A 21810-nucleotide genomic window follows, 5' to 3' on the forward strand; every position below is an offset into this window, starting at 1 on the left:
GTTGCAAAAACATCTATATCTAGGGCACCCCAAAGATAGAAAATAGGGAACAGGTAAGCATTGTTCAGGGGCCTCTTGTGATTCGACACCAGAGCCCTACTGAGCACATCCGCCTTGGAATTGTCTGAACCTGTAATGTGGATGGCCTGAATGGATACATTGTTGCAATTGCCCAATTCCATATAGGCATGGCCTCCTTGCACAGGGTCAGTGATGCAGTGACTCCTTGTCTGTTCACATAATACATGGCAGTAGTATTATTTGTCTAGACCAAGACCTTCCTGTTTTGAAGTACAGCTGTGAATAATACAAGAGCAAAGTGGAGGGATCTTAGTTCTAATACATTAATATGCAGTACCTGTTCCTTTTCAGGCCACACCTCTTGAATAAATGTGGAACCACAGTGAGCACCCAACCTTGGGGTGACACATCAGTAGTTACAGTAAAATCATGATGTGTATCGCCAAATGGCATGCCCTTGAATAGATTGTTGTCATCGGTCCACCACTGTAAGGATTTGATTACTGGTCTGGATGTGGGGAAAATTTAACAGCTTCAGAGTGCACTGATGGCTTGAATTTCTAACGAGCCAATTCTGTAATGTTCACATGTTAAGCCTTGCAAAACAGACCACAGATGTAGCAGCTTCCATGTGCCCCAACAGGCACTGTATTCTCTGATGAGTTTGGAAGTGGTTTGTAGAAACTAGGGATACCATAGACTTAATAGCCCTTGCCCTCTCTGGAGGCAGTGTAGCCTTACCACTGATGGAATCCAAAATTGCTCCAATATAGCGAACTGTCTGGTAGAGTTCAAGCTTGGACTTGTCAAAGTTAACCAGAAGCCCCAAGCATGAACCTGGGACACATCATGAACTAACTTATCTATGGAGACAGCAGATATCAACCAGTAATCGAGGTATGGGAATAGGGAACATCCTTGTGTTCTGAGGGCCAAGCTACACATGACGAATGACACTTGAACGGCAAGTGTATTTCTCCCTGTTCACTTGCCCTCCACTCAATCCACTTGCCGTTCAAGTGTCATTCGTCATGTGTAGCTTGGCCCTGAGATAAGCTATAACTGGTGCCATACATTTTGTAAACACCCTCAGTGCAGTAGACAGACCAAAGGGCAATACCTTGTACTGAAAAACCCTGTTTTGGAAGAGAAACCCCAAATATTTGCAATGATCTTCTCTAATAGAGATGTGAAAGTAAGCGTGCTCGAGGTCAAGGACCTGCCAACCACCAGACTTCAAGATGGGCAACACAGACAGCAATGTAACAATGTTGAATTCTGACACTTTATGGAAGGAATTCAAACACCTTAAATCTAAAATAGGGCACAGTCCCCCATCTTTTTGGGTACCTTGAAAAGGTACATTTTTTGGTACCTTGAAAAGAATCCTTTTTGGGTACCTTGAAAAGAATCCTGGTACCATGTCTGCACCCTGAACCTCTCGAATAGCGCGCTTAGCCAATAGCGACTGTATTTTGGCCTCTAACTTGAACAAAGTATTATTAACAGCGAGTGAAGGTCAATTGCAATCAGGACTCTCCACAAACACTAACCCATAACCACAATTAACAATAGTTAAGACCCATGAGCCAGATGTTGTTGACTCCCATTCAGGGAGAAAAGGTGCCAATCTCTCTGAGAAATTTGGGTCAGAGTTTGATTGTTCCCGTTAGAACTGCTTCTCAGACCCCTGTGTGTCCTTGTGCTGAGTAGGAGACTGAGATGGTCTAGGCCTATACGGCTTGTGCCTCTGAGACTGCTGTAGAGGATTGTAGTGATGGTGTGCCGGCATCTGTTGGTAGTACTAGCGCTGCTGCTTGCTGTAATACTGGTATGTATTGTGCCAAGGGAAGTACCTTGGTTTATATACAGGGCGATGAGAAGATGTAATCCCCAAGGACTTGGTTGTTTGCCTGCTTTCCTTCTTCTTGAGTGCCTCATCCGTAGTAGAAGAAAAAAAGAGAATCTCCTTCAAATGGCAGGCCTTCAACCTTGTCTCTGGTTTCTTGGGAAAGGGCTGTAAATCTCAACCAGGAGTGCCTCTAGATAATGACAGCCCCAGCCATTCCTTCGGCAGACGTGTCCACAGCATGACTTCCTGCATTCATCTGCTGTTTCGAAAGGCGAATAGCCTCAGCTTGCAGTAGAGAGACGAATGCCTTCTTGTCCTCGGGGAGATCCGCCATGTATGATGCCAACTTCTCCCATAAATAGAGCTGGTACCCAGACATTATCGTTTGATAGTTGGTGATACACAAATTCAATGCAGACACTGAATATTGATGCCATCCCATGCTGTCAATCTTCCTACCCTCTTGGTCTGGAGGGGTAAAATGCAAACTAGACTTGCACTGTTGTTCCTCTTCCACAACTAAAGATGAAGGGGGAGGGTGCTTCACTAAGGATTGCCAGGAATCCTGCTTGATTTTATACATCTGCTCAATATGCCTGGATGTAGCAGGGAGTTCCACAGATGAATGCCAAACTTTATAGACTATCTCCTCCTGTCCTTCTAGAATAGGGAAGGCCACAATGGCAGGAGTGTCACTGTAGATGCAGCTGACCAGCAGCAGAGACATCAAGTCATGAGTTTTTGCCATTTGAGATATCTGTTCAGCAAAAATGTGCAAGTCCTCACAGGATAAACCCACGCTAAGACCCACATTGTCGTTGGGTGACAGATCCGACTGAGCTGGGAAAGGGGGAGGGAGCCAACCCTTACCCGCCAAGATGGAAGGTCTAGGTTCCAATTTGCCATAACCCAATAGTCCTCCTTACTACTGGCAATGATATAGCGGGGGAATGCAGATTGTATGGTAATGATGCAGGGCATATGGTTGTCGCGGTTCCGATGGTCAAACCCATTTGGAACTATTGCAGCAGTGATGGGATGGAGCTGGAGAAGGAGCCCAAGGTGATCAATGTTGGATTCGAACTGGAACTGGATCCGCACAAAGAGTCGGAGCCGGGTGCAGAGAACGGTCGATGTCGGTGCCAGATTCAGAGCACCAGGCTTGTTCATCTGAAGACACCATTTGCAATACCATTGGATCCCATAGTTCCCCATCAGACAGGGAGAACTCCTCGGAGTAATGACCACATCCTGAGCCTCCACATCCATACACTCTAAGATGCCTGGGAGACAGACCGAGATGAATGCTTTAACTTTTTGGTCTTCTTTGTCAGCAGTTCTGATGACACCTTCGGATCCGAGGAACATTTCTGAGAGCACGATGTTTTTCCCCATCGGATGCGATAAAGGGGTTGATTCCACATAAGTCACTGAACCAGCTGTAGAATGTCTCAACCAGCGAAGAAGCCTTGGCTACCTTCGGAGTCGACACAACCGGCTGCTCCTTCCCTGCAGACTCTTTAGCTGCAGATACCTTGGAGCTTGTAAATACTCTCTCCCAGAGTACAGCCTTCAGGCATTGGGCCCTCTCATGCCTAGCTTTCAGGGTGAACTGCTGGCATATCTTACAAGTAGTAACATTGTGCCCCTCACCCAAGCATATTAGGCAAAGATTGTGCTCGTCCGTGTAGGTCCTTTTAGTACCACACTGTTAATATTTTTTGAAGAGAGCTCATTGGGCCATACTGAGGGGATTTTACCTCAGATCATAGTTGTACGAACCAGGTCAAAGCACAGCCAAGATCAACTGATGGCAAATCAGAAACCGTAAACAAAGTCCAGCTACACAGTCCAAGATCAAAAATACCAGAAAAATGATCAAAAGCGAAAGTGAGGAGGGAGCTTTGAAGCGAAGTTTTCCTTGCGCAGCTAGAAGAGAACTGAGGGAAGGGGCCGTTTCTCTGTTAGTCACATGACCGTTTAGGCTGGAAAATGGGTCTCTGAGTGTCTTGAGAGAAATGGCCCCAATGGAGCTTTAAAGAAGAATTTCTCCAGTTGGTAGGCCTGCGCATGTATGTGGGACTATGCAGAAGAATGACAATCAACTGGAGGATTTTTTTACTTCCTCTGGGCATTGAGCAGCAGTCACTGGTGGAGTGGAAGGGAGGAGTAGCTGTGAATTTCGTGCATTGTAGGGGGTTGAAGTAGATGACCCTTATGTTTCAAAATTTCCAATTTTTCAAAAAACAGAACACATGCAGGTTTTTTCAATTGTTTCAAAAACATCTTTACATTTCACATCTATTTTTAGAACCACCACCACTTTCTATTCTCTTTGGGTTCTACTGGTCAAAGTCCTAATATTAAAGCATATTGGCTTATTACGGTTTAGAGCTTTAGAATATAGTACCCTATTCTGAGATGTTGAAGACAGACAGAATTCTAATTAAGTATCTCCTGCCTTGCAGTAAAAATTACTCATCCTTGGCTATAAAGAAAGGTGATTTTTTTTTGCATTTCATTCATTTACTACAGTCATTTAAATGTTTCTCTAAATAAACATTTGTTCAAATCCACTCAATTCAAAACCCATCGATAAATAAAAAAACAACCAACCAGATGACAGAACAACAAAACAAACAGCAACACAAACCAGAGTAAAACAAGTACAACATACCAAATTCGTAACAAACCAGAAATACTGGGATCCAAACATCAATGGTGAAGGAGCCAGGTGACCTCATGAGAGAGAATGCTCTAAAAGGCATGGAGTCACAGTTGAAAAGGCTCTAATCCTGAATATCCCGCTAAAAACCTAAAGAGTAGCTTCTGAAATAAATCTTAATGAACATGGCAGCTGGTGATCCTTCAGATTCCCTGGCCCCAGATCCTTCAGGACTTTATACAAGGTCAGCACTTTGAATTGCACCAGCAACAACTGCCATGGCAAGCTTAACATACTTTACTGCTTTGACAACTCCGCCTCTCCAAAACTTGGAGCCAGGCAGGAATGCCACTCTTGCCTGATTCAAGGCAGGACCCATGTCACAGATATGGCTGGAACTATAGGGGAACAATTGCTGGATATGACTAAGAGAGTTGTTCAAGACACCTATGCACATAGAAACAGGACTAGCCCAGCCCCATAACTAGACAGGCCACAAAGGGAGTCTAAACAGAGGCCTAGAATAAAACCACCTTGGAGGGCATAAAACAATAGCGTTACACATTTGTATTGCCATGTGTAGAATAGAAGTCTCATCTAACTCATACTAATGCATACAATGTACCAAGGCCCAGGTGCAGGGAGTATCTGAGAATGACAGAAAAGTATAACTTCACTGAAGCTGGAAATAGATGTACTGGAGGCCAAAAGATATTCAGATGAGAAACTTGCAATCACTAATTCCACATAGATTCTGCCAAGACAAAAAGTAGCAAGAATGAACTAGCTATTGTTATATGTTTCAAGAGAATATTTCAAATATGGATAATCTTGTTTGGTGTATGAAATCATGATGATAGTTAGCCAAGAATTTAAGTCTCTGAAGCAACTATTGTTAAGAAAAGGTTCTGAAACCCTAAAATATGACAAGCTAAACTGATTGTGAGCTTCTTTGAAGGGGCTCCTTGCCTGTGACCTTCTTTGCTTTGGGTAAGATACTTTTTGGACTCATGTAATTAATAGTTTTTGTATTTATTATAACAGATGGTATGATTTTCTGTTGACTGAGTCATTATTAAGAATACTAAGTAGGTATGCTGTAATAGTAAAGGCTTAAAAAGGAAAAAGAGGCTCCAAGAGGCTTGTAGAGAATGTTTAGTCTCCCAGCTACAGCCAGTAACAAACCAAAAATGTTACCTGTGATGTATCTCTGGCCAGAAATTAAATGATTTCATATAGGAAAACTAATTAGCTTAGGGCTTCTTAACAGTATGCCTATATCTGAATCAAGTCTCACAAAAGTCATCCAGAACACCATGTGGCAAAGGTGCACCTTCTCTTTAACCTCTGTTACTGTAATTAAAAGATACCATCTCCAACACTTTCAGCCAAACTCAGTACAGTCTGACATGGCACTTACTGAAGTCCCTCTGAATATGGTCAGAGGAAGGAGGGCATGGGAGTGAGATTTAAAAGTCTTCATTCCTAGCAAGCTTGAATCATTCCCACCCCTTCTTACCTCCAACCATAACTGAAGGTACCTAGATCTCTTTCATTTGTTAAAGGGCATACTCAGGAGGCTGAAAAAAGAAACTCTCATTAAGAAAAAAAAAGTGTGGCATAGTAGTGGCCCAAGGACTGGGGTGGCATATAGTATCCAGCCAGTCACAAGTCCCACAATTTCTTAATACAAAAAAAGGAATATATTATCCAGCATCTCGGAACATATGAAGCTGCGCACACACAAAATTTCAAAGGTCATTATATTACATTAAAATAATCATAACTTTACAAAACAGCACAGCCCATAGCAATTCCCAATACTCTTACTGCCAAAAGACAAGTGCACACAAAATTTAACCAAGTCCCATTTGAGGTTCAGCCAGGAAAAGCTCACTGAAGTAATATTGTTTTACAGGTTTACCTACTTTTTACTATCTATCTGCATGAAATACTAATAGTACTGAACCACACAAATTCGTGGCCTGTTCTGCCTCAGGCCCAATTCAGAAGAAGCAGACAGATAGAGTCCGATGAGGAGAGGAAACTGAGTTACTTTATTCGAATAGAGGGAAGACCAATCGTTCTTCAGAGGTCTGAGAAACATTACATCAACTTTTATCACCTTGGGTTCATTATACATTCAGCAAGCTATTGGTTGAGTTAGTTACGTGTACATATGACTTAGCATCATTCCATTGGTTTAGCATAATTAGGGGTTGTCCCCTTACTCAATTAACACTTGTAAAAGTTGTTTATCATTTCAAAGAACAAACACTCTTTCTTTGGCAACTCTGATATCAGTTCAAGTATCCCATTGGGCAGATGTGTGTCATTTTCACGACTAGCCCGACTAGCCCGGATCTGTTCCCATCCTTGATGTAGCTAGCAGAACAACTACCCATTGTTAATTTATTCCATTACATGATATAGGTACTGGGCAAAGAACATTTCCCAACTTTCCTGAAACGAAGGCTTTAATACAAGTGCCCCAATCTATGGCAGGATGATAGCCATCTATCTCTTGCAATGTTGCCAATTGAGGGAACTGAGATTCTACAGGCCTGGATCTTAATTGTTTTGTTCTCACAGATTCTAGAAATGCAGTTTCATTTTATACTGTCAGCACTTTTGTTAGCTTGCAAGGACAAGAGAAAGATGGGTAAGGGGCTTCTCTTAGTGTGGCTGTGTAAAGACAAAAATCATAAAACATTATTACATCCATGGTCATCTTTCTGATACATGTTTATGCTATATCTAGAGTTGCATAAAATATCACTCAAGGACTCTGAGGGCCTCTGCTTACTACTCAGAACTTAGGAGGGGGATCAGGGCTGCAACTCACAGTACTAATGAAGATGTGATACTGCATTTGTGAAGTGCAGAAATATGTTTGGTCAGATAACACTACTATGGACAGAAAAAGTCTCACTGTTTGAATGCAGTATCACAGTGATCACCTGGTATTAAAATCCTCTTTGTTTTAAATACAGACGATAAATAACATTAAGCATATATTAATTTAATAATAATAATATTTGATTTATATACCGCCCATCAGGATGATTTAACACCCGCTCAAAGTGGTTTACAAAGTATGTCATTATCCCCACAACAACAAATACCCTGTGAGGTGGGTGGGGCTGAGAGAGCTCCTAGAAGCTGTGACTGACCCAAGGTCACCCAGCTGGCTTCAAGTGGAGGAGTGGGGAATCAAACCCAGCTCTCCAGATTAGAGTCCCACACTCTTAACCACTATACCAAACTGGCTTGATACCCATCATCTTGTACCCTTAGTCTCATTCAATATACAATCTGGTTATAGTTCTGACCCAAATTCTGCCTCAGGGAGAAGCTTAATGGAGATGTTAATTTGTTCCACTAATGGGGTTTCACAGAACTACCAGAAGCTGTACAAAAACCTTACATTTTTAACAATTTTTACTACTTTATAATTTAAGTATTTCACAGGAATAATGAGATCAGTTGTGGTTCAATGGCTTGCTCCCCCTCCCCCTCAAACATTCTTTTTTAAAAAATGTGACTACTAGAAGTCTATTAGGGTATGATTAACACCCACTGGAATAGATGAGGAAAGCAAGCATTATTTGCACGCTCATGGGGTGACAATTATCTGAAAACAAAATATTCCACACTGTGTGCAATTAAAAATCAGCCATGCACATACAAAACATACAGAAAATATTCATCAGAAGTACATTACAGGTCATTTATACCCTAAGTAAAAAAATTTGGTTGCCAACTTCTGTTAGATACTATGACAACTAAGCTACTGAACATGTGAAAAAAATAAGCAAACAGAGTTAAGTTTCTTCTTGATCAAACTAACTTGTCCTTGCAAGACATTAACTGCTGTTTGTAAGGGAAAAGGTGGCAGCTCCATCCAGAATCCCCCAGAAAGGCTGCCATCTTACTTGTGGTAAGAAAAGTACAAAAGCTGGGAAGTGAATCCTAAATTTCCAGAGCAGCAACCCACTACCAGCTTCTCTGACTAACCCACAGCTCATGACTGAGAAGCAAGCCTTCAGCCCTCTGGACACTAGCGAAAGAGAAATCAAACTTGCATGGTGGGCACCCTGCAGGCTGAGTCCAGAAAGCAAATTACTTGGGTAGCTTATAGCAAATTGGCCAAGGTACTGGATTCAGATTGAAGCAGTTAATGCTCAATATCTCCGTACAAATATAATTAATGTAATTTATTAAAGGAAGTACAATATGCCAATTATAAGAATATATACAGAAGTATGCAAACGGAGGCAAAATAATGACTAAACAGCTAAGTTAAGATACACTTGAAACTTACAAACCTAATTTAGATGTCACCTTTTAGACAAATCAAAAAATCCAACTGGGCTTTAAGATGTTAAGTCCAGAAGTCCAAGAGACAAAGACAAAATGGACACTAGCTATGGACTCCACGCACAGCACAGGCCTCAAAACAAGGGACTGATCCTTCAAGCAGAAGCGGGCTCAAAAGGATAAAAGACAACTTTTAAAAGCCGGCTACCTGCAGCAGACCTGAACAACTTAGCCAATCAAATAGGCCCAAACCTATGACAACAGGCTCTACAGTTGCCTGCCTCCACAGGTGAAGGGAGAAGAACTCATCACTCCACTCCAGCGGTGCCATGCTGTAACTGGATGGAATGCCAGAGCCAGCCTCCCTAACTGCCCTGTACTTGAAAATTTAGCACCTGCAGTGCCAAGGCTCTCTCTTATCTGGCTGTGAACTGGCTATTCCATCCGAGCCTCAGTCTTCAGAAGAAAAACTGTCTCTCTCCAAAATCAAAGGGGGGAAATAAAGGGAGAACGATAAATCTAACTGCATCTTAGCTAAGCTAAAAACCTGAACCAAAGTGTTTGAGCTAAACAAGAAACGAACTGAAGTAAGCTTCTTGACACTGTTGTGTTGTTGAAATCCTCAAATGCTCTCAAGTATACATATCAAAAGACCTTCCACATTCCCATTAATGAAACACATGTTCAGAGATAATGTATAGCTAAATGGCAGCTTCTTGGTTCTCTTCTGCTGGCATATGTTCTAGAAACTGAACAGGAGTTACCTTGAAAGATTTAAACTATGGAGTCCTATTTACCCCAACATCTTCCATAGCAAAATCACAAGAATATCTAAATGTTTGGACACCCAAGAAAGCCGAGAAATTCCTTAACAAGTTGCCAGAAGCAGAGAATCCCCAGCCATCATCACCTTCAAAAATCTACCGTAAAAAAACCCACAAAACTAACCCTATGATGGTTGCCAGGCTAGATAGAAGTTCCAGCAGGATGCCATTGTCAATGGCATCATTACCACTACAAGATACAAGAGAATTAACATAGCAGGACCTGTATATTGTATACTCTGTAATGGCTCCTCACTATAAGGCTCTGAAATAGTCTGTATTATGCTGCCTTCCTAATTCTTGTATTATAAGAAGGCTTCATCTTAGATGGTAGTGTAATGGTTTGCTTAGTATTTTTAACATTTTGTTAAACTTTTGCTTTGAACCTTTAGTTCAAGTCCTCCTTATGTTACCTTAAACTTTTACCTCAGGAGGGCTATGGTCTCATTCAACACTCCATATATTTCAAAACTCACAGAGCTCCAGACATCCTCTACTTTACCCAGGCTTATACCATGACAGCACCTTCCCTCGTACGACCTATATCGTGCTTCCTATCCAAAAGGTTTTCGCTGCCATCAAAGGCTTCCGCTTTAGATCTCTTCTGCTTAACTTATACCACAGGAAGCCAGCTGGGTGACCTTAGGTCAGTCACAGCTTCTAGGAGCTCTCTCAGCCCCACCCACCTCACAGGATGTTTTGTTGTGGAGATAATAATACACTTTGTTAATAATATTAATAGTAATAACAACATACTTTGCGAACTGCTCTGAGTGGGCGTTAAGTTGTCCTTAAGGGCGGTATATAAATCAAATGTTGTTATTCTTGTTCTTGTTATAGATGGTACTTTGACCAAATGGTCAGCACATGACAGTGGTTGTGAGGAAAAAAGATTTTTTTCTTAACAAAAGTAGAATTTATTTATAGATACATAAGTGTGATGATTGTAGAGTTTTAATAAGCATACTGGTTTCAGTACAGCTTTTAAGCTTGGTGGTTTCAAATATAATTGAATCTTCTTAAAGGTATTTTCACAGACTCAATCATACAAAGTAATTTTCTGCACAGGTCTTCACTAATAGAATAAACTCTTTTCACAGCCACACAAACAGATTCATTCAGGCCTTTCCACACACCTTGCCTGACCTAGATAATCACTATCTCAGATATACACAAACTAACACAGGCACGAGCAGTGTGCCTGAATTTAGATAAAATTTGGCTCTCAGGCTTCCACACAGCTTGCCTGATTTAGCCAAAATCCTCTCTCTGAGAAACACACAGATTCTCTCAGGAACGCAGTTTCGTTGAACTTGTCTCTCAGAAACACAGACAATTTAGGCTCCACACAGGTTGCCTGACTTAACTAGAATAACCTCTAAGATATACAAAGGGTGACAGAAAAACTTTCCCTCCGCACTGACAAAAAACTGCAGTTCACTCCACTCACAGCTATTGTCGAATCAGATCACATACTATTCATCCATCTAGCTCCCCTCCTTCTTTCCTCAGAAGCCTATATTTAAACTCACAGCAACCATTTAAAAAACACATAAGCAAGCAGAAACTTGCAGTAACCATTTAAAAAACACATAAGCAAGCAAAATAAAATACTCAACCTTAATTATATGCAAAACATTGCAATTAGTATGATAAAACATTCAGCATTTAGGAGTGGCTATGAGGAAAAAAGGGATCCTATATCAAGGCTGCCTTATACTGAATCAGACCTCTGGTCCATCAAGATCAGTATTGTCTTCTCAGATTAGCAGTGGCTCTCTAGAATCTCAGGTAAAAAGGTCTTTCATATCACCTATTACCTGATCCTTTTAGTTGGAGATGCCAGGGAGTGAACCTGGGACCTTCTGCATGCCAAGCAGATGTTATATCACTGAGCCATGGCTCTTCCCCTAGATGCTTAACCAGAAATAGATTTTATTTATAAGTATTTATTTATAATAGTTGTAGAGTTTTGGTAAGCAGATTGGTTTCAGAATAGGTTCATAAGCTTGGTGGTTTCAATTTAGGTATAGTTCCTTAAATGTTTATTCAGAGAACCAGTCACAAAGACTAATTTTCCACACAGTTGCCATACAGAATAGAAATAATAATAATAAACAGACTCAGACATAAAGACTTATTTCCCTCAGTTTTTCACTTAAGAGAGTAACACAATAACTCTTCCCTCTCAGCACACAGATTCACTGAACTAGACTGATTTCCTGAACTAGACACACTTAACACTTTCCATCAGTATTCTGACTACAAGCTATAGTTCACGCAATGTCTCCCCCGCCTCCCAGAGTACAGCTACCATCCAATAACACACTTCACTCACCCATCCAGCCCCCATCTTTCTTACTTCTTACAGAGGCCTGCATTTTAACCACAGTAACAACTATTCAGAACCCCTACATTAACCACAAGAAACAAAACACAAAACATTTACATGCCAAAACATTTATACCATGCAGCTGTACAGCACAGCTGTTTCAGCACCAAACTCAGGCCTGAAACTAGAGAGAAACAGATTCAGATAATCAGCCTCATTTAGAAGTCATTCCACCATTACCTGACCAAAATGGGAAGACCTGTGACTAGGGGTGTGCAATTCGGATTTCCAATTCGGGGGAAATGCCCGAATCGCACCCGATTTGCAAAGATTTGGGATTTCCCAATCAGCTCCAGTGTGCCGGGTCCGTTTCAGAAACCCCGAATCAAAGATTCCCAAAGTAATTTGTATCACTTTGGGAAGCTTCGTGTGAAGGGGTTTAAATACCTCTTTCCACGGTGCTGCACAGCAGCACGGAAAAGGGCATTTTAACCCCCGAATCAGCTGTCTGGCGAGGAGTTCCCCACCAGGCAACTGAAGCCAGTGGGATCTAAACCACTCCCCCTTGCCGCTTATTTCTCCCAATGGGAGGGGGAGGAGGGAAATCGAAGCACACCAAAGTAGGTTTAAATAAGTGATTTCCAAAGCAGCTTGCCACTCTGGAAATCCCTTATTTATGAATTTTTTCCCACTTCAGGTTTCCCAAAGCGGGAAACCCAAAAAAATTTTTGCTGTACACTCCTACTTGTGACTAGTTAATAGATAAATCTTTCCTTTACCCTGTTATCTTCAGAAGCAGGCAAATGACTGTTTCTTTCAAGAGGGCCAGAGCCACCTGTCTTTCAAGAAGGCATTCATAACCAATGGCCAGACATCTCCAAATACTCTTTCAGCACCTGAGTTCCATAACAGATATTTATCCAAGCAAAAGTGACAGTCAAGAGCTCTGGTAACATCTGAACTGTAAACTCAATACTGGCATCAAGGTCAGAGCTGGTACAAATAACTGAATCTGTAAACGTGTCACAACAGCTGAAGGCTCCAAAAACAGTTAAGTAAATCTCTTTTACTGTTCAAAGCAATTCTACTATATATCTACGACTCTGCCATCAGAGTCACAGAGCGAGCTCTTGTTTATGATCAGTTACATTTGACTTCTGTTTTCCTCCACTGATGATCTAGCCATCCTTTTTGCTTTACCACCCCAACAGCATCTGTATATAATTCTATCAATTGCTTAGCTCACTCCCTATTCCAGAGATTAAATACAACTAACATAACTGCCAATCATGTCATATGGTTCTCATCCCTATGAAAGTTTGATGCTCCCATGAGACTAAGCTTCACTAGGTGGTGATCTGCTCTTGATAAAGGATTAATAGATGATTTCCCCACCCACAGATCACCATCAGTGCCCAGCAGAGGACTCAAGATCGAGCATGTGAACTGTTTTATCAGCACACAGTATATATATCTCAGCACACAGTATTTTAATAATTGAAAAACTGCTGAAGTAAATGTCTTTCCCATATTCAGCCACGTGCAGCAGCAGAGTTTTGTTAATATACATATAAAAGAAGTTCTACCTTTTTTAAAAAAAAGCAGTGTTTGAACATACCCTATGCTATCTTCAAGGCATAACATGACAGGGAAAAAGTCTCAGGAGTGTCACTTTTTCCAGTGTAGGTGTCTACAAAGGATCTCAAAAACTTATGTTTCTCATTGTTTTTCACATAAGCCACTTCCTTTCTAAAGCCCACACACAGCTATATTATAATCTGTGAATCTTGCCAAATGTTCCCCAAGAGAGATTCTTATACAAAATACTCACTACTCCACATTATTAATGCCCCAAAACATTTACAAACAGTTACATTTCTTGGTTCTACTTTGATTACAAAGTTAAAATTTTATGGATATTTCAAATAAAGATCATTTTTTTCATCTGTGGGACAATCTACAAAAGATAAGCAGGCACATGGGATCTATCTACACTGTCCTTTGGGCACTATAATCAAAGCAGTATGTATACTCTTCACGCAAGGGGGAAAAAAATCTATTGTGTTTGTGTGCGTGTGTGTGCACATGCACGCACACGCACACGCACACCTTTAACAGGCAATCTAAGTTCTGCATCAAGAAAGCTAGATTTTTATCAATTATTCAAACTAAAGCAATCTGTACAATGCCTCTTATTTTGCATAATTTGTTCTTCGATGATTAATATTTACATAATTTATTTTGGTTTATTCGCCACAAACATGGGAACAAAACTACACAGGACAGATACGCCACTAGTAGAAATCTGCATTGGCTTTTGAGAATTCTGCAAGTATCATCTTCACTTTTTCAATTTTATCTTTGCAGCCGTAAAGATTTTCTGTGCTGTTGCTGACTAGAAAAAACACACACAGGGATGTCTATAATATATATCAGTAAGAACAGCACCATTATATTCTGATAAGCAATATTCTAGAGGTTTAAAAGGGAGAAGGAATCCTTGGGAACATCTCTGTCAGATGAAAAGATCTGGGTTTAGCTTCTGTTCCCTCCTGTTACAGGTATTTAAATCCTGGAGAGGCACAATCTACTGGTAGGAGCCAACAGCCCACAAATCGCAACCTGTAGTCATGAGTTGGATCTACAGATTCAAGACCAGCCCAGGATGTTATAGATCTAGTACATATTTGCAAGCCATTTTGAGTCCCTGCTGAGGAGTAGAAATGCTTAAGGCCTATAAGAGCAGTAATGAATATTACAATCACCATATTAAAAAAAAAAATCTTCCCAACAGCAAATACGCCAACATCCTGCTGTAATATTTACAATGTCCACCATCATGAAACAAACTCAAACATACCCCTATCAGGTAGCTGTGTGCAGCAATCAGGTAAATTGAATATGGTCACCACATTATGGCAGCTACTAATCCAGTCATTTTAGACACCTCAGCAGGAAGGCAAAAAACTCATCAGATATGTCACTTCCTATGGCAATAAGGACATATCAGTTGACATGTTGACAGGGCACGAAAGGAACTTTAAGTGATAATAGCAGATATATACTAGCATGAATAGGTTCACTGTACATACATATTTCTCTGAAGGATATATCATTTGAAATTTTTTAATTTGAGTTTCAAGCAGCAGTTCATTTTCTTTGTGTTCCCATTTGAGTTTTCCAATAAGAACCAGAATTAAGTTATCACATACAATTGTTCCCATTTAATATTATTTGATAACAGTACTCAGGTATGTGCTATGAAGAATGTAACAGAAAATCAGAAGTTTAAAGAGTGACCACAAAGTAGAGGATTATGCTGGACTGAATATACATAGTGGAGCTATAGCTGAACAGTAAAAAACACCCCTTTGTTAGCTGTATTCAAGTGCTCAATCACATGAACATCCTTGCTATGTGCTATGATTATTGTGTATAGCAGGGGCAATTAAAAATTATGTGTAATGATTTTAAATGTGTGTGTATATGTCTTTAAATGCTTGGTACAGATGACGAGTGGGGGTGAGAGGAATGAGTGACTGAGATGATTGGTTGATGACTGAGTGTGTGGGCGGAGTGAACTGCTGTTTCAGTTACTGAGTGGAGAGAAAAGACTCAGTCCCACAGCCCCACACTGACCCAAAGACACCCTCCCCAACATTCCCACACAGGCCACTACCCTAGGAGCAGGCTGGCCAGCCGGACACAATAATAACACAACTCACATCACCATTTTTGACAGCAATTGTGTTTGGGTGATTCTCTGATGTGAAGTGGGTTGTGTTATTTTTGTGTAGTAGACTGCTTTCATGCCCTGTTGTGCCCTCCTACTGTGTAACCTAAAGCATTTAAAGAAATAAAGTGTCTTTGACAGCAATTGTGTTTTGGGTGATTCTTTAATGTGAAGTGAGTAGTGTTATTTTTGTGTAAGATACTGTTGGCATGCCCTTTGGTGTGCCCCCCTGCTGTGTTACCTAAAGCTGTTCAAGAAATAAAGTGTTTTTGACAGGAATTGTGTTTTTGTGATTCTTTGATGTGAAGTGAGATGCGTTATTTTTCTGTGTGGGGGACTGCTGGTGTAATGTGTCACTATGCTTTGCCTACTTGTACTTTGAAAGTGAGGAAATATTTTTTTAAAAACTTTATTCAGTGTGTTTGGGTTTTATTCTTTGTTGTGCAGTTCGTTCCAATCATAGGGAACAATGGGGCTGGATGGCCAGCCATCTCTGTAGGTGGTGGGGGAATTTGGGGGAGGGTGTCTGTGGTTCAGGTGCTCTTTCACAGGGACAAGATCGCACTCAGGAGTGTGCCCACCATTGTGGTACCCCTGGGCTGTGCATATTTGCCCAGGGAAAGAGAGTTTAAAAGTTCCCATCACAGGGAACAATGGGGGACGGCTGGTCAGCCTGCTCCTGGGGTAGTGGCCGGTGTGGGAATGTTGAGGGGGTGTCTTTGGGTCACTGTGGGGCTGTGGGGGGAGATTTAAAAGGGGGACTGTTCCTGTGGCCATAGATGCCACATTCTGTGGGTTCTTGCTGTGGGAGATTTTCCCATAACAGGAATCAATAGAAAGTGGCTGGCCACAGGACAGGGGAGGTTAGGTTTTGGGGAGGGTGTGTGTGGTATTTGGCAGTTTGGGTGCAGGTGGACTGTGGCTGTGGCCATTGGCAGCCCCAATCCCATGTGTTTCTGTGGTGTGGAAGTCTTCCCCACAGTAGAAAGACAAAGTGGTGTGGCAGGAGAACCACCTTTAGGGGGGGCATAAAATGGCCCCCCCAAAGTAGGATCAGCTTGGGGCTTGGTGGAGGGTGGGAGGACAGGTAGGAGATGGGCCCCTGAAGATTGGGGGCATTTTGCATGCAAAATGCCACCCCTAGCCAGACAAGCCTGTCTTATTTCCCCCATAGGAAATAATGGAGAAAGGGGGGGCTAAGAGCAGCATCTTTGGGAGGCCATAAAATGGCCCCCCAAAGTGAGATCTGCTTGAGCCTTGGTGGAAGGAGGGAGGACAGGTAGGAGGCGGTCCTCTGAAATTTGGGGACAAGCCTCTCATATTTCCCGCACAGGGAATAGTGGAATGAAGGTGGAGAGGGGCACCTTCTTTGGGAGGCCGTAAAATGCACCCCCCACAAGTGGAATCTGCCTGAAACTTGGTGGAGGGTGAGAGGACAGGTGGGAGCAAGTCCCCTGAAAGTTGGTTGCATTTTGCTTGCAAAGTGCCACCCCAAGCCACCTAGAAATATGACTTGTTTTTCCCCATAGAGAACCATGGAGAGTGTAGGAGGATGGGGGCACCTTATTTGGGGGGCATAACATGGCCCCCCAAAGTCCAATCTTTCTGAAACTTGGGGGGTAGTTAGAGGAGAGTTAGAAGGTCTCCACCCAGTTTGGTGTGATTTGGACAGAAAATGCCCCCCCCCAGACTCCCGGAAAGCCGGGAGAAGGTTTTCTCATTGAAAACAATAGCCGAATCATTTCAGGTATCTGTGTTTCAGTATTACCGAAATTTTTCAGTATTCAGAAAAAGTTTCGGTAATACTGAAAAAAACCGAAACAGCCGATTCGGTATTTTTAACCTAATCAGAATACCGAATTGCACACCCCTATTGCCTTGTTCTATAGGTACTCCATCGACAAGAAGCATTTTGGTACAACAGAGATTTGGAAATATTTGGTGTGACCAAGTTCAGTTTTGAACTTTTAGCCTTAGCCATGAACTTTTAGCCTTAGCCAAGCCGAAACGCGAATACCAAATCAGCTTACTGTTTCGGTATTCCCAGAATACCGAAACGGTTTCCTGATTCAGTTAAAACCGAATCAGGTTTAACGAAACAGGCACGCCTTGCACACCCCTGCAAGGCAACTGTACAAGCCTCAGAGCAAGATCTAGCATGATGGTATACAATGACTGATTAATTATGAATTTTATTAAGGATATTTTTTAACAAAAAACAATTTACAACAGATTTATTGTTAAAATACTTAATTCTAAATACAAACAAGATCAGTTCAGTGTACCAAAGGCACTGACTACACAATGACCTGAATATTAAGAGCATGGTATTTTGATTAATACATTTTACAACTTCAAACAAGTCAAGCAAGTATAATTCAGACTACTTAAGAAAAAATTAAAACCCCACACTATATACATGCAAAATACAGGCTAGCTGTAGTGAAGTAAAGCAAATATCAGTGAACTATAATGGTGTAATCCACTTCTGATCCTTGCAGGGAAAAATTTCCTCCCTTTCTAGGCAGCTCTTGGTGTTCAGTGCAGTTCGCTGGCCATTATTTATATAGCAATTCATCTGTCCTGCTCTTTCACAGCATCTCAGCAAACAAGTTATTACTGCTCTGAGCAGAAATTATTTCACAGACAGGTGCTCTGGAGAAGAGAGGGACAGGTGAATCTATATGTAGAAACCACTTATCAGCCTCCTACGGTAACCAACAACCAATAGGCTGCAATCTGTCAGTGATCAATCTTAGGACAGGAAGAAGCAGTCCTTGAAGATCTATGTCAATTTCTCTATGTTAATCACAGCAGTACTTGTAGGAGTATGGCTCATGCCCCAAGTATTTAAAGAGTATTTATCATCAAACAGCAATATTTTCCAATCCAAAAAGGTCAGATTGGAAAATATAATAAATTTAATTAAAAATGTAATAAATTTAGAAAATGAAATATTACTTTTGGTCAAACATTATTCTTAAAGTAAATATATACATCTGCATACATATCTGCATTACAATATCATACCACTATTTAACACTACAGTGCATTTACCCACATTCAATGGCCTTTTCAAAATCTGAACAGATATTCCATATTAATTAATCCATATATTAAAACTGTGGTCAAATGAAACTATCACCCCAAACCTTCCTAAACTATGCCTACCATGGATTATCATGCGCTTTTCCCCACATGCATGAAAACAAAATCTTTTCGTCATTCTATCCATTATTCACAGAGTATCTAAGAGCTGTAGTGAACTTGAAGTCTATACTGACAAGAAAGTGGGGGGCTTGAATCCCATACAATACCATGGGATGATTATAAGACAATGTATCCAAAGTGGCAAGAAAAAGATGTAATAAACATTTAGAAATAGAAGTATTGAGTGAATCCCCTGAATTTTGACAATCTCAAACTACAAAAAAGAAAAAAGAAATGTAACAAATGTAATGAACATATTGTGATTTATATATCAAAATGACTACATTTTGAAATGGCTTTAAAGAGCATTAAGACCATTCATTCTCAGATGTACAAAAGCTGCTTGGGTTATTAGCATAAGATTAAGTTAGGATTCTACTGGAGACAGAGCCATACATGTTATACATTCACATTACTAATACCACAAAAACACAGTGGAAGTCTTAAGTTTTTAATTTTTAAAAAGTATGGACAACACCAAAAACAAAACCACAAGATAAAAAATAAAAATGCATAACCTAAATTAAATCTAACGGCTGATGCTCAAAATAAGAATATTCTACAGCATATAGCAAATAATAAAGAATTAGGTGATTTGTTACAGATTTAATGTTTCCACATCTGGACAAAGACTGTTTTTAGATAATAAAGAAACAGTATTTTATTGGCAAAAAATCTTTATGATCTATTCACATACTATATTTCTATAGTTACATGTGAAAAAGGTATGTGCCTATAAAAATAGCCTGTGTGCATACAGCAAATATGTTTCTTACATGCCTGCTATATACACAATAGGTAGTCAGACAGGCTGTGGTTCTTGGCTGGTACTGCATGCTGACAAACACACAATTTATTGCTTAACATGAGGAAAGAAAACTCATTCTAAATAATGGGCACAAGTGTGAAAACTTCTTCCCATAAATTATTCACAAAATGTTTTGGACAGGTAATACTGGTCCCCTAACTTTACAAATAGCTTACCACCATGTTCAGCATTAAATTGCTTGTGTCATAGCAGCTTTAATTTTTGAACAAAACTGTATTTACAAGTTTTCAACATTCCATGAAAGGGATAGAACAAAAGAAAGCTGTATAAAACACACTCATTAAAAAAGTAACAACTATCTCTGGCAAATTAATTCAGAGCAGTATCAATTCAAGGATTTGTTCCCCAATACAGCTTTTAAAAAGTTGGCCTTAAATCATAAACATTTTTATTAGAGATAGCCCTTTCTTGAAAATACACTTCAATATCAATTATTTGGTAAAGATTCGGCACCCATACATCTTACTCCAATGCAGGTATTAAAATATTAATATTTACTTCTACTAATCAAGAAGTAAAAAAATAAAAGTACTGAAATCCAGTGTATTTGGTTTTAGATTTACTACAAAGGTTTTTCAAACCAATATAAAGAATCCACTGTGTATTTAAGAAACCAATTCTAATTTACAGTTCAAATATATAAATGTATAAAATATTTTTTAAATGTAAAAATAAAGATTTCACTGGTTCTTATCATCATCATCTGGTGAAGGCTCTCCTTTGGCCTGCTTTTACAATGTCATCAGGAGATGGTGATTTGAAGTCAAATGGAGTGATTGCTGAAACGGGATCAATTTTATTAATTTTTACTTCTTGGATCTGCCTGCTGTATAAGAAAGCCTTATGAAGAGTAACAATCTGACGCTTGAATCTCTTTGGAGGGTAGCGAAGACATAAAGTTACTGCAAAGGCTGATGGTCTTGCAGAGAGCACCTTTGTCCATGGACCAGCACCTCTAAAGAAGCACGATCTGAACCTTGCTTTCCTTTCCTTGCTTCCTTTAGCTATAATCAGTTGCTGTCCTGTCTTTGAAAATAAAACTTCAGTTTCAGGAAACAGGGTATCTGATCGAACCTCTACAGGTTCTGGTGATAATGTTGATTTTCTAATAAGAACACTTAGATCAATATCTGAATTCTCAACTGCAGGTGGCATTGTTTTATCTATATGAAGCTTAGAATGATTGGTTACTGTATGATGCTTATCCAATTCGATAGATTTTGCAATTAAATCTGAAAGTGATAGACTCTCAAGCTCTCTTACTGGAGAAGCCCTGGAGAAAGTCAGAGAAGATAAAGATCCTGACAGTTCTGTCATCCCAGATGAAATTTGAGGTTGTCTGTTAAGCTGCAACCATGGGGAAGGTTCTAAATCCGTATCAGTGAAGCATGCAAATGAATCATTACAAAGATCAGATAAGGATTGAGCTTTATCTAAGTTATTCCCTTGGTGTTCCCGCAGGAGATCGGCCAGTGACGGACTTTCAGAAACTGTAAATGCTGAGCCTCCAGACCTTGAAGGACAACTACTATACTCTTGGAAACTGCCCTTATTTTTCAAAAAGGATGAAGTAGTTCCAACATTGTCCATTTTTTCACTGAGCTGATGACTTACCTTATTGTCTAGTATCAAATTCCCAAAATCACTTGTTAAGCCAGAAAAACTATCAAATCTTTCTTGGCTATCATGATCTGAATTTTTTTGAAGGACACCTAATGGAGTATTTTGGACATCTGACAAGTCACCCATTTCTTTATTTCTCAGCAATGCTTTCAAGTCCTGAATACCTTTCAATTCGGTCTGATCCCAAAAAGACTTTCCTAATGGATTTTTTTCCAGGAATTTAACTCCTGAACTAAAGCATGCATCACATTTATTGCAAGGTCTCTGGCTTGTACTGATACTGTCAACTAGTGGGAGCGTGGCCTGCTTGTTAACTGATTCATAAAGTGATTTGTTATTAAGAATGTCACTAAATGGGACAGGAAGAGCTCCCAAAGACTTACAAGAACATTTTAAGGTTT

At 40.3% G+C, this 21810-nt stretch overlaps 1 protein-coding gene across 1 annotated transcript in view; it reads right to left on the bottom strand.

Annotated features, from left to right (window-relative positions):
- HBS1L (HBS1 like translational GTPase) overlaps positions 1-21810 on the bottom strand; it is a 119463-nt gene that overhangs the window by 82125 nt on the left and 15528 nt on the right. The window lies entirely within an intron of this gene.

The sequence above is a fragment of the Eublepharis macularius genome, chromosome 1 (assembly GCF_028583425.1).
Source record: "Eublepharis macularius isolate TG4126 chromosome 1, MPM_Emac_v1.0, whole genome shotgun sequence".
NCBI lineage: Eukaryota > Metazoa > Chordata > Lepidosauria > Squamata > Eublepharidae > Eublepharis > Eublepharis macularius.